Source organism: Clupea harengus, chromosome 9 (genome assembly GCF_900700415.2).
Source record: "Clupea harengus chromosome 9, Ch_v2.0.2, whole genome shotgun sequence".
NCBI lineage: Eukaryota > Metazoa > Chordata > Actinopteri > Clupeiformes > Clupeidae > Clupea > Clupea harengus.
The window spans coordinates 29,562,495-29,574,647 of record NC_045160.1 but is presented as its reverse complement, the minus strand read 5'-3'; positions in this window follow the sequence as shown (position 1 = coordinate 29,574,647).

Genomic DNA, 12,153 nt, shown 5'->3' with positions numbered 1-12,153 from the left:
AGTCATTGCAGGGAAGTGCTGTCATCAAGCTCCATACGACTCCAAGGGATCCGCTTAATGCCTGGTGTATAACTTTTTTTATTATTTACAACGTGAGTAAGAGGATTCCATTTCAAAACGTGATGTTGAACAGCATTGTTAAATTATTCTTGCATACTAAAAAGGTCATGATTGACCTGTAGATGGTAGTATAGTCACACAGGAACCACCACAGTAGGACTGTTTGTTAGAATCTTTATTGTGTTTTATCTGTACATATTCAGCGTTCATGTAATTTATGCAAACCCGTGTATAATTTGTAATTAATTTACTTTCCTCAACCACAAGTATAGAAATGGCCTGTATTTTGCTGGTTATGCCTGATGACCCTGTGCATTACTGTGTTGTCTGAATCTTTAAAGTAAACCCGTAAACGCCATTCTGACTCCAGAGGTGTCCTTACCGACACACCAGGCAGACACCACCATACCAGAACCTTTACAGACACACCAGGCCAACACCACCATACCAGAACCTCACCTTTATTCAATTACTAGTTTGAACACAATGTTTTATAAAAGACTCATACATTCCATAGCCTTTGAATCAGTACTGTGGTTACAGTGAATATGCATATTTCTGATGAGAATTATTTGGTTCCACCTAGTGAGAATAATGGACATAAGATCAGAGAGTTCATGAAGGAACCCTGAAGATTGCTTAGGTGGTTTGTAGTGTTAAAATAACCACTTCTGATTCAGGATTGAGAACAATGGTTGGATATTAAAAGGATGAAAATTCTCCTAAGTCAGTCTCAGCGCAACAAAACTGATTGGAGAAAATAGCAGCTATGCCACCCCCTCTTTTGTCCAGTTTTACTGTTTGAACAAACTTGTAGTTGGGAGGACAAGCTTCAACAAGAGTTGCAGTGTCATCATTCTTCAGACAGGTTTCCACTAGAACCATGAAATGTAATTCCTTTTCGGAGATGCATTGACTTGGTCTGCAGCCATGAATGCGGGCCAAGCAGTCTGCTGAAAGATCCATCCCCACAACTAAGAGTGGGGATAGGAGCTCAGATAGATGTCCTTGCCACGGTCTGCTAGCAGATAACAGAGACTGATTTCCCTCCGTGGGATGTTGGTGGTGGTGGTGGTGGTGGTGGTAAGGATAATGATGAGGTAATAAGGTAATTATGATAAGGGCATAGTGGTGCTAGTGGTTAGCAGTGCTAGTGGTTAGTGTTGCCGCTTGGTAATGTTGTTCTGTTCCTGTTCTGTAACTGTTGTTGTCTGTCTGTTGTTGATCCAGATGGAGATCAGAGAAGGCAAAACTCAGATCCACTCTGAAGAGGAAGTTTCAGCATCTGATTGAGGGCGTCCCAAATCAGGGAGACACCAGACTCCTCTATGAGATCTACACCGAGCTCTACATTACAGAGAGCGGGAAAGGGGGGGTCAATGATGAACATGAGGTCAAACAGATAGAGAGAGCATCCAGGAGAGAAGCAGCACAAGAAGCAGAACAGAAGGTGGAAGGTGACAGCAGGAGGTTGGGTGCCATCTTTACATACAACAGAACAGTGCTGACTAAGGGAGTGGCTGGCATTGGAAAAACAGTCTCTGTGGCAAAGTTCATTCTGGACTGGGCTGAAGAAAACGCCAATCAAGATGTCCACTTCATATTCCCTCTCCCCTTCCGAGAGCTGTACTTGATGAAGGAGAAAAAACTCAGTCTGGTGGATCTTATTCAGCATTTTTTCCCTGAAACTAAAGATACAAGGATCTTCATCGGTTCAGAGCACAGAGTCATGTTCATCTTTGATGGTCTGGATGAGTGTCGACTTCCTCTACATTTCGACTCTAACCCAAGGTGTTGTGATGTGACAGAGCCAGCCTCAGTGGACGTGCTGCTGACAAATCTCATCAAGGGGAATCTGCTTCCATCTGCTCTCCTCTGGATCACCACCCGACCTGCAGCAGCCAATCAGATCCCACCTGAGTGTGTGGACAAGGTGACCGAAATAAGGGGATTCAATAACTCAGAGAAAGAGGAGTACTTCAGGGAGAGAATCAGTGATGAGAACCTGGCCAGCAGAACTATCACCCACCTGAAGTCATCCAGGAGCCTCTACATCATGTGCCAAATTCCAGTCTTCTGCTGGATTTCAGCCACTGTTGTAGAGAGAACTTCAGATGAATCAGGGAACGCAGAAATGCCAAGGACTTTGACTCAAATGTACACACACTTCCTGATCGTTCAGACAAGCACCAAAAAAGAAGAGTACACAGGCGGAAAAGAGACGGATGAAGTGATGATTTTCAAACTGGGGAAACTGGCTTTCCAACAGCTGGAGAAGGTCAATCTGATCTTCTATGAGGAAGACCTGAGGGAGTGTGGCATTAATGTCACAGAAGCATCAGTGTACTCAGGAGTGTGTACTCAGATCTTCAGAGAGGAGGCTGGGCTGTACCAAGGGAAGGTGTTCAGCTTTGTACATCTGAGCATTCAGGAGTTTCTTGCAGCTTTATATGTGTTCCTGCTCTTCAGCAACAGAGAGAGAAACATGCCTGACCAACAGCAAACCTCTCAGCTCTCTGCTCTGTTCGGAGCTTCAACCATTCACGACCTACACACGACTGCAGTGGATCTGGCCTTACAGAGTAAGAATGGACATCTGGACCTTTTCCTCCGCTTCCTCCTGGGCCTCTCGCTGGAGTCCAATCAGAAGCTCTTAAGACGCCTACTGCCCCAGACAAGAAGCCAATCACAGAGCTCAGAGCAAACAGTCCAGTGTGTTAAACAGAAGATCATAGACCAGAATACGTCAGACAGAAGGATCAACCTGTTCTACTGTCTGAATGAGCTGAATCACCATGCTGTAGTGGAGGTAATTGACAGGAGCTCAGGAACTCTGTATGTGAACATGCTCTTACCAGGAATGTGGGAGACTAGGAGATTGAAGTTTAAGATTTCAGAAGAGCAGCTGGATGAATTTGACCTGCAGAAGTACATAAAAACACCAGAGGAAGATCTGACTGATTTCCTCAGTCCTGATGATGTTCTTCAGAAGCTGGTGCCAGTGGTCACATCAGCTTTGTAAGTAAACCTGCAATCTATGACTGTTTGTCTGTGTTTATATGTGAGGGTGATATAGGCAAAATATGCGTCCAGAGGACGGGGGCGTGGCGGCGGCGGTGACAAAAATGAATGTGTTGCCCCTTTTTTCCAGGACAGAGCAACTGCCCTTCAAAATGTCTGTGCACGTCCCTGCGTGTGTGTGTGTGTGTGTGTGTTTGTGTTTGTGTTTGTGTTTGTGTTTGGGTGGGGGAGGGGTTTGCTATTTATGTCAAATCAAAATTTCACGTCAGGGTAGTTCTGTCTGAATCAATCTGCAAGCAATTGGAAATTCTGGCAGTGAATGTGGAAATTGCTAAGGGCCAGTTGTATAACTGTTGTTGGGTGTTATAGGCCTCCATCTGCCTTAAACGATGCATTGCAGTCTTTGATGCACCTTTTGTCCATACTAAATTATAGCGAAATTGTTTTAGCTGGTGATCTTAACCAGTATCTGACAATCTTTATCTAAATCTTTTTGTGATTCTGTCAATCTGACCCAGTTGATTTAATTCACCCACACATCCAAATCTAAATGCCCTGACAGTGTTTCCCCTACCATTACATTAGGGGGGCGCCCCCCCCCCCCTTTCTATAAAGCGCCAGATCACAACGGAAGGTTACCTTTCCTATAGAACTAATGTTATTTATCTTATTTACACGACGGCATGTCATTTTTGTCTCTACATTGTTGCGTGTTTACAATTCTCCTCTGCTCTCTGTAACGCGCACGGCTAAACGGATAAAATAAATAAACAAGGATAGCAAAACAAATTGATAAGCGTAGTATGAGAACGGCAGAAACGCAGGCAGGACGTCAGAAGACGAAACAGATCACAGTGACACAGGCTGTTTTTTTTCCATCATATGTGAAGGCTGAGACATTCATAACATTTTATTCAGTCTTACTGATGGTCCTTTTGTAATGCCAACAGGTGCACTTCGTTGTGCATAAGTATAAAATCAAGCTTAAAGCCTATTTTGCTACATTTTTGTAGTCCTGATAATCTTTTGTTTGGCATATTGGTGAGGTTATTTAGACTAGAGGACCATTTCTCAATGGTTTTGTTCTTGATGAATGAACGTTTTGTTTATTAATGAGTTATTTTTCAACAAATAATATATATATATATATATATATATATATATATATATATTGTGTCACCCGTGTGTGTGTGTGATACAGTGTAATGAGTGAGGAACGGGGTGTGTGTGCCTGTACTGCTGTGTGTGTGTGTGTGTGTGTCTGTGTTGATGAAGTATGGTGTGTGAGTGTAATAATCACACGTGTCATTATGTTTCTCCCAGGCTGGTACAGTGTTCCCTCACAGCGAAGAGCTGTGCTGCTTTAGCATCAGCTGCCACATCAACCTCCTGCAGTTTGAAGGAGCTGGACCTATCTGGCAATATGATTCATGATGCAGGAGTTCAGCAACTCTCAGACCTCCTCAAGAGTCCTGACTGCAAATTGGAGACACTAGTGTGAGTGTTAACCCTTGAGAGGCCCAGGCCTGTTTTACTTTTTTAGGAAGTCTCACATGCCTTGATGTTTTTGTATATTTTCCCTAACTAAAAGTATTGATGCACAAGTGGCATATATGATTATATTCTATAAGACCTCAGCAATAATAACATGACAGTAAAAGGAATGTAGTAAAATAACATTGTATTTAAATCAAGTGTAAACACACCCAAACAAAAACCTTCATTCAGAGGTGCTCAGAATTTGTACAAAAAAACATTTTAAAGTTTTCGGACCGAGACTTTTGAACTCTGAACCCTGTAAACATAGGTGTTAGCCATACATATGCAAGTTTAGCTTTCAGAAGGTGTGTGTTGTTTCACTACTACATATTTATAATTTCAGAGTGACCTTTCTCTCTCCAAAACTAGTGTCCCTACTCAATGCATATTGATTAGTTGGGTGTAAACAACCTGGGACACATCGGTCAAAGGCAATGGCCATTACATAATGGCCCTGGAATGTCTTTATGGCCCTCTACCCCCTACAGGTTTTCTTGACACATCATGACCCAGTAGTGATCACTGAATTACCATCCCCTTATCATATGAATAGCTGTCATTTGCTAATGAGCGGGTCGTAGGAGCTGAAACCTCACTCAGGGACTGAAATGTGCAAAGGATTAGTTCTATTCTCCTTACAAAGTGATTATTTATATTTTAGTTTCAAACTGTATATATTTTAAAAGTAAAGGGTTCAAGGTTGCTGTGGGTGTTCTTTTTATGTCTCTAGGACAAAAACTTGTGGAGCTTTAACAACAAGAAATTCCCCACTGGTGGGAAAGGGCCTCCTAAGAGTTTTAACACACTGTTATGTATGTGTGTGGAGGGATACATGCGGATGGATGAACTAGGGTGTGTATGTGGCATATTTTTTGTGTGTTTGTGGTGTTCTCTGTGGAGTGAAGTGGCTTTGGAGAATCCTTTGATTGTGTTTGCGTCCTACTATAATGAGTGTGTGTGTGTTGGTGTGTGTCTGTTTGGGTCCCACTACAATGAGTGTGTGTGTGTGTGTGTCATGCAGTGTACTGAGTCTGTCTGTTTTGGTCACCCTGCAGTGAATGTCTGTTGGTGTGTTTGATGCAGTGTAATTTCTGGGGTAGAGTGTGTGTGTGTGTGTGTGTGTGTGGCACACTTTTTGTTTGTGTGCATTTGTGTATGCAGTGTCCTCTGTGGAGTGAAGTCTGGTATTTGTGGAGAACCCTGTGATGGGTTGTGTGTGTTTGGATCACCCTGCAGTGTGTGTGTGTGTATTTGATACAGTGAAATGACTGAGTTACTGTGTGTGTGCTGGTGTATGTGTGTGGGTCCCACTATAATGAGTGTGCGTGTGTGTGTGTTGGTGTGTGCGATACAGTGCACTGAGTGAGGTACAGTGTGGGTGTTTGTATTAGTAAAGGGACTGCAGACATTTGCTGCCTGTACTGCTTGGTGTGTGTGTGTGTGTGTGTGTGTGTTTGGATCACCCTGCAATGTGTGTGTTTTTTTTGGTGTGTGTGTATGTTATACAGTGAAAGAAACCGTTGGGCTGGGTGGAAATGCTAACAGATTTCCTGTGAAAACACCACTGTTATATTATAATATAACAGACCTCTAGCAAAGAAATCGATGGAATGCCGGTCTGATGGGTATGGTGTAGGTATATTCTCCGTAACAGACCCCGAGCACACACAACATGCTACGATGGAGAGGGAGAAGGAGATATTAGGAGATATGGTCCAGAGTGTAGTTTCTTTCCTTTGTTGGCCTTGTCTTCAAAGGTTGCAATGTCTCCTCAATGCTCCTTGCTCCGTTCTCTCACCACACGCAGCGGTTGGTGTCTCTACGATGACCTTTCTTCAACACAACACACTCAACATTAGGGATGAGAATTGATAAGATTTTAACGATTCCGATTCCATAACGATTCTTGCTTATCAATTCGATTCCTTATCGATTCTCTTATCAATTCTTTTTGGGCAAGGAAAAAAAAGAGTACAAACGAGTTTATTTACATACATTTTCTTTTATATAATATTCTCTGAATAGATGATGCACAGCATATACAGTATGTATACATTTACATGTTTTAAATAACCAAAAACAAACCTAAGAATAGGTCAACAAACTCTTAAAGTAGGGTCCAGAGACCCATAGCCTAGGGATCCTTTTCCTTTGATGAGGTGCCAGGGGGTCCCAACAAAGAAAAAAAGTATTTGTTTTGACTATAATTCCAACCATAAGTAACAGAATTTTTGACTGCTTTGGTATTGGGTTTCATACAATTGTTGTAATAAAACATCTAAACTCAAAGATCTCATCAGATGGGGGAGCCTGGAAAATAATCTTATCAAATAGGGATCCCTCCCTGGTCTAATTTGTGGCAGTTTAGTGGTCCTTGATATACCAGAGTTTGAGAACCGCTGTGCTAAATAATATTCGAACATGCTAATTACAGTGATTGTTTTTTTTTACGTGAATTCACCTTGAACTAAAAATAAAAATAAAATAAACAAATAGTAAAAGCTGGTTTACACAATGAAACAAATGGCACTAACACAATAGACTGTCAGAGTTTACCTTCGATATTAACAGATGAATCGCTAACGTTAGCTGCGCTGCTGTTGCTTGGTTGAGATTCATTAACTATCTTCACTCCGTAGCGCTCAAAAACACGACATTCCTGCAAAGTTATTGCATGCAGTATGGACAAATGTTTTGGAGTAATGGTAGTTTTTCCCCCCTTTGACGAAAGAGACGTTTTGCAAGCATTGCAAGTGGCCCTGTGGTCATCTTTTTGCGTGAAATATAACCACACTTTTGAACACCTCTGCCTAGACGCCATGTTGGCTGCAGTCTAAAACAAAATCTGCCTGCGCTTGACATACCTAATAACGATTCAAAGGAATCGGCCAAGAACCGGTTCTCGATTCCCATTCCACTTACATTTTAGTTATAGTCAATAGAATACACAACTTAGCATAATGGGTGTGTCTGTGGTCTGGTTCATGGTTTAAGTTGTGTGCATGCTGGGCATGGGGTTATATACCTATATGTGAAAAGGTGTGAGTGTCAGCGAGGGTCTTGCTGACCATTTGTTTGTTAATGAAGGTGGTGAGAATGTGATACATTCTTGTGGGGGAGGAATTCATACGAGTTGAAGTATATGAAAAACACCTAAATCTATCAACAGTCTAATGAATGAGGTACTTTGTGTGTGTTTGGGTCACCCTGCATTGAGTGTGTGTTTATTTGTTGGTGGGTGTGTGAAATACAGTGAAATGAGTGAGGTGGTGTGTGTGTTTTTGTTTGGGTCCCAATGCAATGAGTGTGTGTGTGTTGGTGTGTGTGATACAGCGTACTGAGTGAGGTACAGTGTGGGGGTGTGTGTATTTTGGTCACCCTGCAGTGAATGTGTGTGTGTGTCTGTTGGTGTGATTCACTATGATGAGGAAGTGTGGTGTTTGTGTGTGTGTGTGTGTATGTGTTGTATTGGTCGAGGTGGGTGAGTGTAATAATCAGATGTGTCATTATGTTTCTCCCAGGCTGCTGTGGTGTTTCCTCACAGATAAGAGCTGTGCTGCTTTAGCATCAGCTGCCAGATCAACCTCCTTCAGTTTGAAGCAGCTGAACCTAAGTCACAATGTTCTTTATGATGCAGGAGTTCAGCATCTCTCACACCTCCTCAAGAATCCCCACTGCAAACTGGAAACACTAGAGTGAGTATTAACACACTACAACATGCGTGTGTGTGTGTGGCACACTTTTTGTGTGTTTGTATATGTGGTGTCCTCTGTGGAGTGAAGTCTGGTATATGTGGAGAACCCTGTGATGGGTCAATTGTGTGTGTGTGTTTGTTTGGATCGCCCTGCAATGAGTGTGTCTGTATATGTTTGGTGGGTGTGTGTGAGAGAGAGTGAAATGACTGAGGTACGGAGTGTGTATGTGTGTAGTTTGCGTGTGTTTGGGTCCTACTATAATGAGTGTGTGTGTGATACAGTGAACTGAGTGAGGTACAGTGTTGGTGTTTGTATTAGTAAAGGGACTGCACACATGTGCTGCCTGTACTGCTTGGTGTTTGTGTGTGTGTGTGTGCGTGTTTGGGTCCCCCTATAATGAGTGTGTGTGTATTGGTGTGTGAGATACAGTGTACTGAGTGAGGTACAGTGTGGGTGTTTGTATTAGTAAAGGGACTGCAGACGTGTGGTGCCTGTATTGCTATGTGTGTGTGTTTTGGGTCCTACTGCAATGACTGTGTGTCTGTTAGTGTGTGTGTTGGTGTGTGTGATACAGTGTACTGAGTGAGGTACAGTGTGAGTGTGTGTGTGTGTTTTGTTCACCCTGCAGTGAATGTGTGTTGGTGTGATTTAATTTCTTAGGTCCAGTGTGTGTGTGTGTGTGTGTGTGCGTGTGATTCATTATGATGAGGAAGTATGGTGTTCGTGTGTGGTATAGGTAGAGGTATGTGAGTGTATTAATCATATGTCTCATTATGTTTCTCCCAGGCTGGAGGATTGTTCCCTCACAGAGAAGAGCTGTACTGCTTTAGCATCAGTTGCCAGATCAACCTCCTGCAGTTTGAAGCAGCTGTACCTGAGAGGCAATGAGATTCATGACGTTCAGGATCTCTCAGACCTCCTCAAGAATCCCCACTGCAAACTGGAGACACTAGAGTGAGTGTTAACACACAACAACAGAGCTGAGTGTGTTTGTGTGTGTGTGTGGGGTGGGGGGGTACAATGGGTGAACTACGGTGTGTTTGTGGCATAATTTGTGTGTGTTTGTGTGCAAATTTCTGAGGCACCCTGTGATGGGTCAAGTATGTGTGTTTTAATCATCCTGCAAAGTGTGTGTGTTTGTGTGTTAGAGAGATGGACTGTCTGTGTTGGGTAAAATATGGATTTTGTGAGGGAGGCACAGAGTAAACTACTGTGTGTGTGTGTGAGTGTGAGTAAGTGAAAGTGATGCAGGAGTTCAGCATCTCTCAGGCGTACTAAAGAATCCCCACTGAAAACTGGAGAAACTAATATGAGTGTGAACACATTAATAATTGTCTTCTAGAGTGGATGATGGTATATTAATGAAGGAGAGTCCAGCAGCAGCCTCCACTAGCTGCTCCCACTCCTCAGATGCTGCAGAGCTGCACCTCACAGACAAAACCCAGCAGGATCCAGGAGCACATCTACTCTCTGATGACACTCCCAAGTGAGTCTGGTGGAGAACCACACACACACACACACACATACACACATGCACACACACAAGCGTGCATACACACGCACGCATACACAACCATACACGCGCACACACGCATACACACACACACACACACACTGAAACAAATCTCGGCTAGACACTTAGAGTTTGTTGACAAAAAAAATCAAGGTTCATTAAAACCACGCAGGACAGAAAATAACGTGCGTGTTATATATGTTGTATATTTATGAAAGTGCTTATTTGTCGTCAGAGAAGAAAGGATAGTTAGGAAAATAGCATACCATAGAGTTTGTATCACAGTCCAAACACAGAAGTAACGTGTGCAAAAAAAACTAAGTTTTGTGCTTCAGTCCAACAACCAAAAACAAAAATCCGACGTGAAGAAGACATCCAAACAAAAGTATATCCACGGGTATTAGTCCAAAAAGAGGGGATCAATCTCACCTCTGAATATCCATGACGGATTCACACAAGGGGCGTACTGTGCAAAGGCTTAATCCTGGTAAGTTTTCGATCAGCGATACAGTCAATTAACCAACTTTATCTGGAGATCTCGAGGGTATCAGATAGCTTGCACAACCGACAACATCTACCTCCATTCGTTCTCCCTCTTCGTTTTCTGCTTTGTGTGTGTGTGTGTGTGTCTATGCGTGTGTATGCGTGTGTGTGTGTGTGTGTCTATGCGTGTGTATGCGTGTGTGTTGTGACACCAGCCACATAAAAAACGGCTCTGTTAGTTGATGAATATAGTGATGGTTGTTTTAAAAAACAAAGCAGGTGATTCCACTCTGAGCGCAGCCAAAAGATGTGTGAGTGAGAAGGTGAGTGACGGTGAAAAAATCATCTTCCTAGGCTCTGGAATCGATAACACCTCCTCAGGTGACCTTCAAATGATCAATTAGCTCACAATGAAAACAACCATCACTATATTCATCAACTAACAGAGCCGTTTTTTATGTGGCTGGTGTCACAACACACACACATAGACACGCATAGACACACACACACACACGCATAGACACACACACATAGACACACACACACACACACATACGCATACACACGCATACACAAACACACGCATACACATGCATACACACACACACACACACACACGCATACACGCACATGCACACACACACACACACACACACAAACGCATACACACACCCCACACACACTTATACTAAGGACATGAGACACACACACATTTCTCAGGTACAGTGTGTGTGTGTGAGACGATCATCGCACAGGGTGTGTGTGAAGCGTCTAGTGCAGTAGTGTAGAAGTGCTTGTAGTTAGTGCATGCTGCATGCTGCCCTCTGCTTGCAACTCTCTGCTTTCAGCTACCGCCGCTGGCTAGCTCCTTCATGTGAAAAGAGGAGCCGAGAGCGTAAGTCTCCTCTGCCAGTACATAGCCTCTCCACCACCAAGACTCCTGCAGTGCCTCCTCGTGGCCACACATGGTAACTGGGTACCCCGCGGTCCCAGGCTAAACTGCAGGGGATCTCGGAGCAGCAGTGGGCCCCAGAGATGTGGTGTGCAGGCCCTCCCCAGCTATGGGCAAATAGCCCCGCTGCCTTGTGGGTTAGCCTCTTGAGGCAGGGCTAATGGAGCAGACCCCGACAGAAAAGCAATGCACTGGCGGTGCGCAATAGGCGGGCCTAAACAGAGCCAGGACCCGGCAGCCTCCTGCAGCCAGGATGGGGAACTGGTCGTCCTGGGCTCACCCATGCCACCAGATTTACCTCACTATGGCAAAGATAGTGCTACTGGGGATAGCGCGCCTCCAACTAAATAATCTATTTGCTAGTTTGTTTTCTAAAAGCCTTTGAATCAGTACTGTGGTTTCAGTGAATATGCATATCTCTGATGAGAATTATCTGGTTACGCCTAGTGAGAATAATGGACATAAGATCAGAGAATGTCACGATTTGGGGCAGCAAGTGCTTTGGGACATCTGGGACTACCTCTGGTAGTCAAAGGATAGTATTTCGGACTTGTCGTTATTTGTGTTCACATGTGCCTTTGTTTTCTTTGTGTGCCCTCACCTGTTTCGCATTGTGCTGTTTCGCATCACTTGTCTCTTTTAGCTGAGGTATAAATACCTGGCTAGCTTCTGTGCTCCTTATCGGTTCGTTGTTTCTCAGGAGAATGCAAGTAGTGCTCTCAAGCACTTGGTGGCCTCTAGCTTTAGCTAGTCTCTAGTCTCCTGTTTCAGGTTTGTGTCATGCGGTTCTCAGCCGCCTTTGTGCTTATCAAAGTTCAATCTAGTTATCAGTTCCTCAACTTTTTGAGCACTTTTTGTAGCTTTCTTAGTTTTGTGCCTTTTGCCCTGTT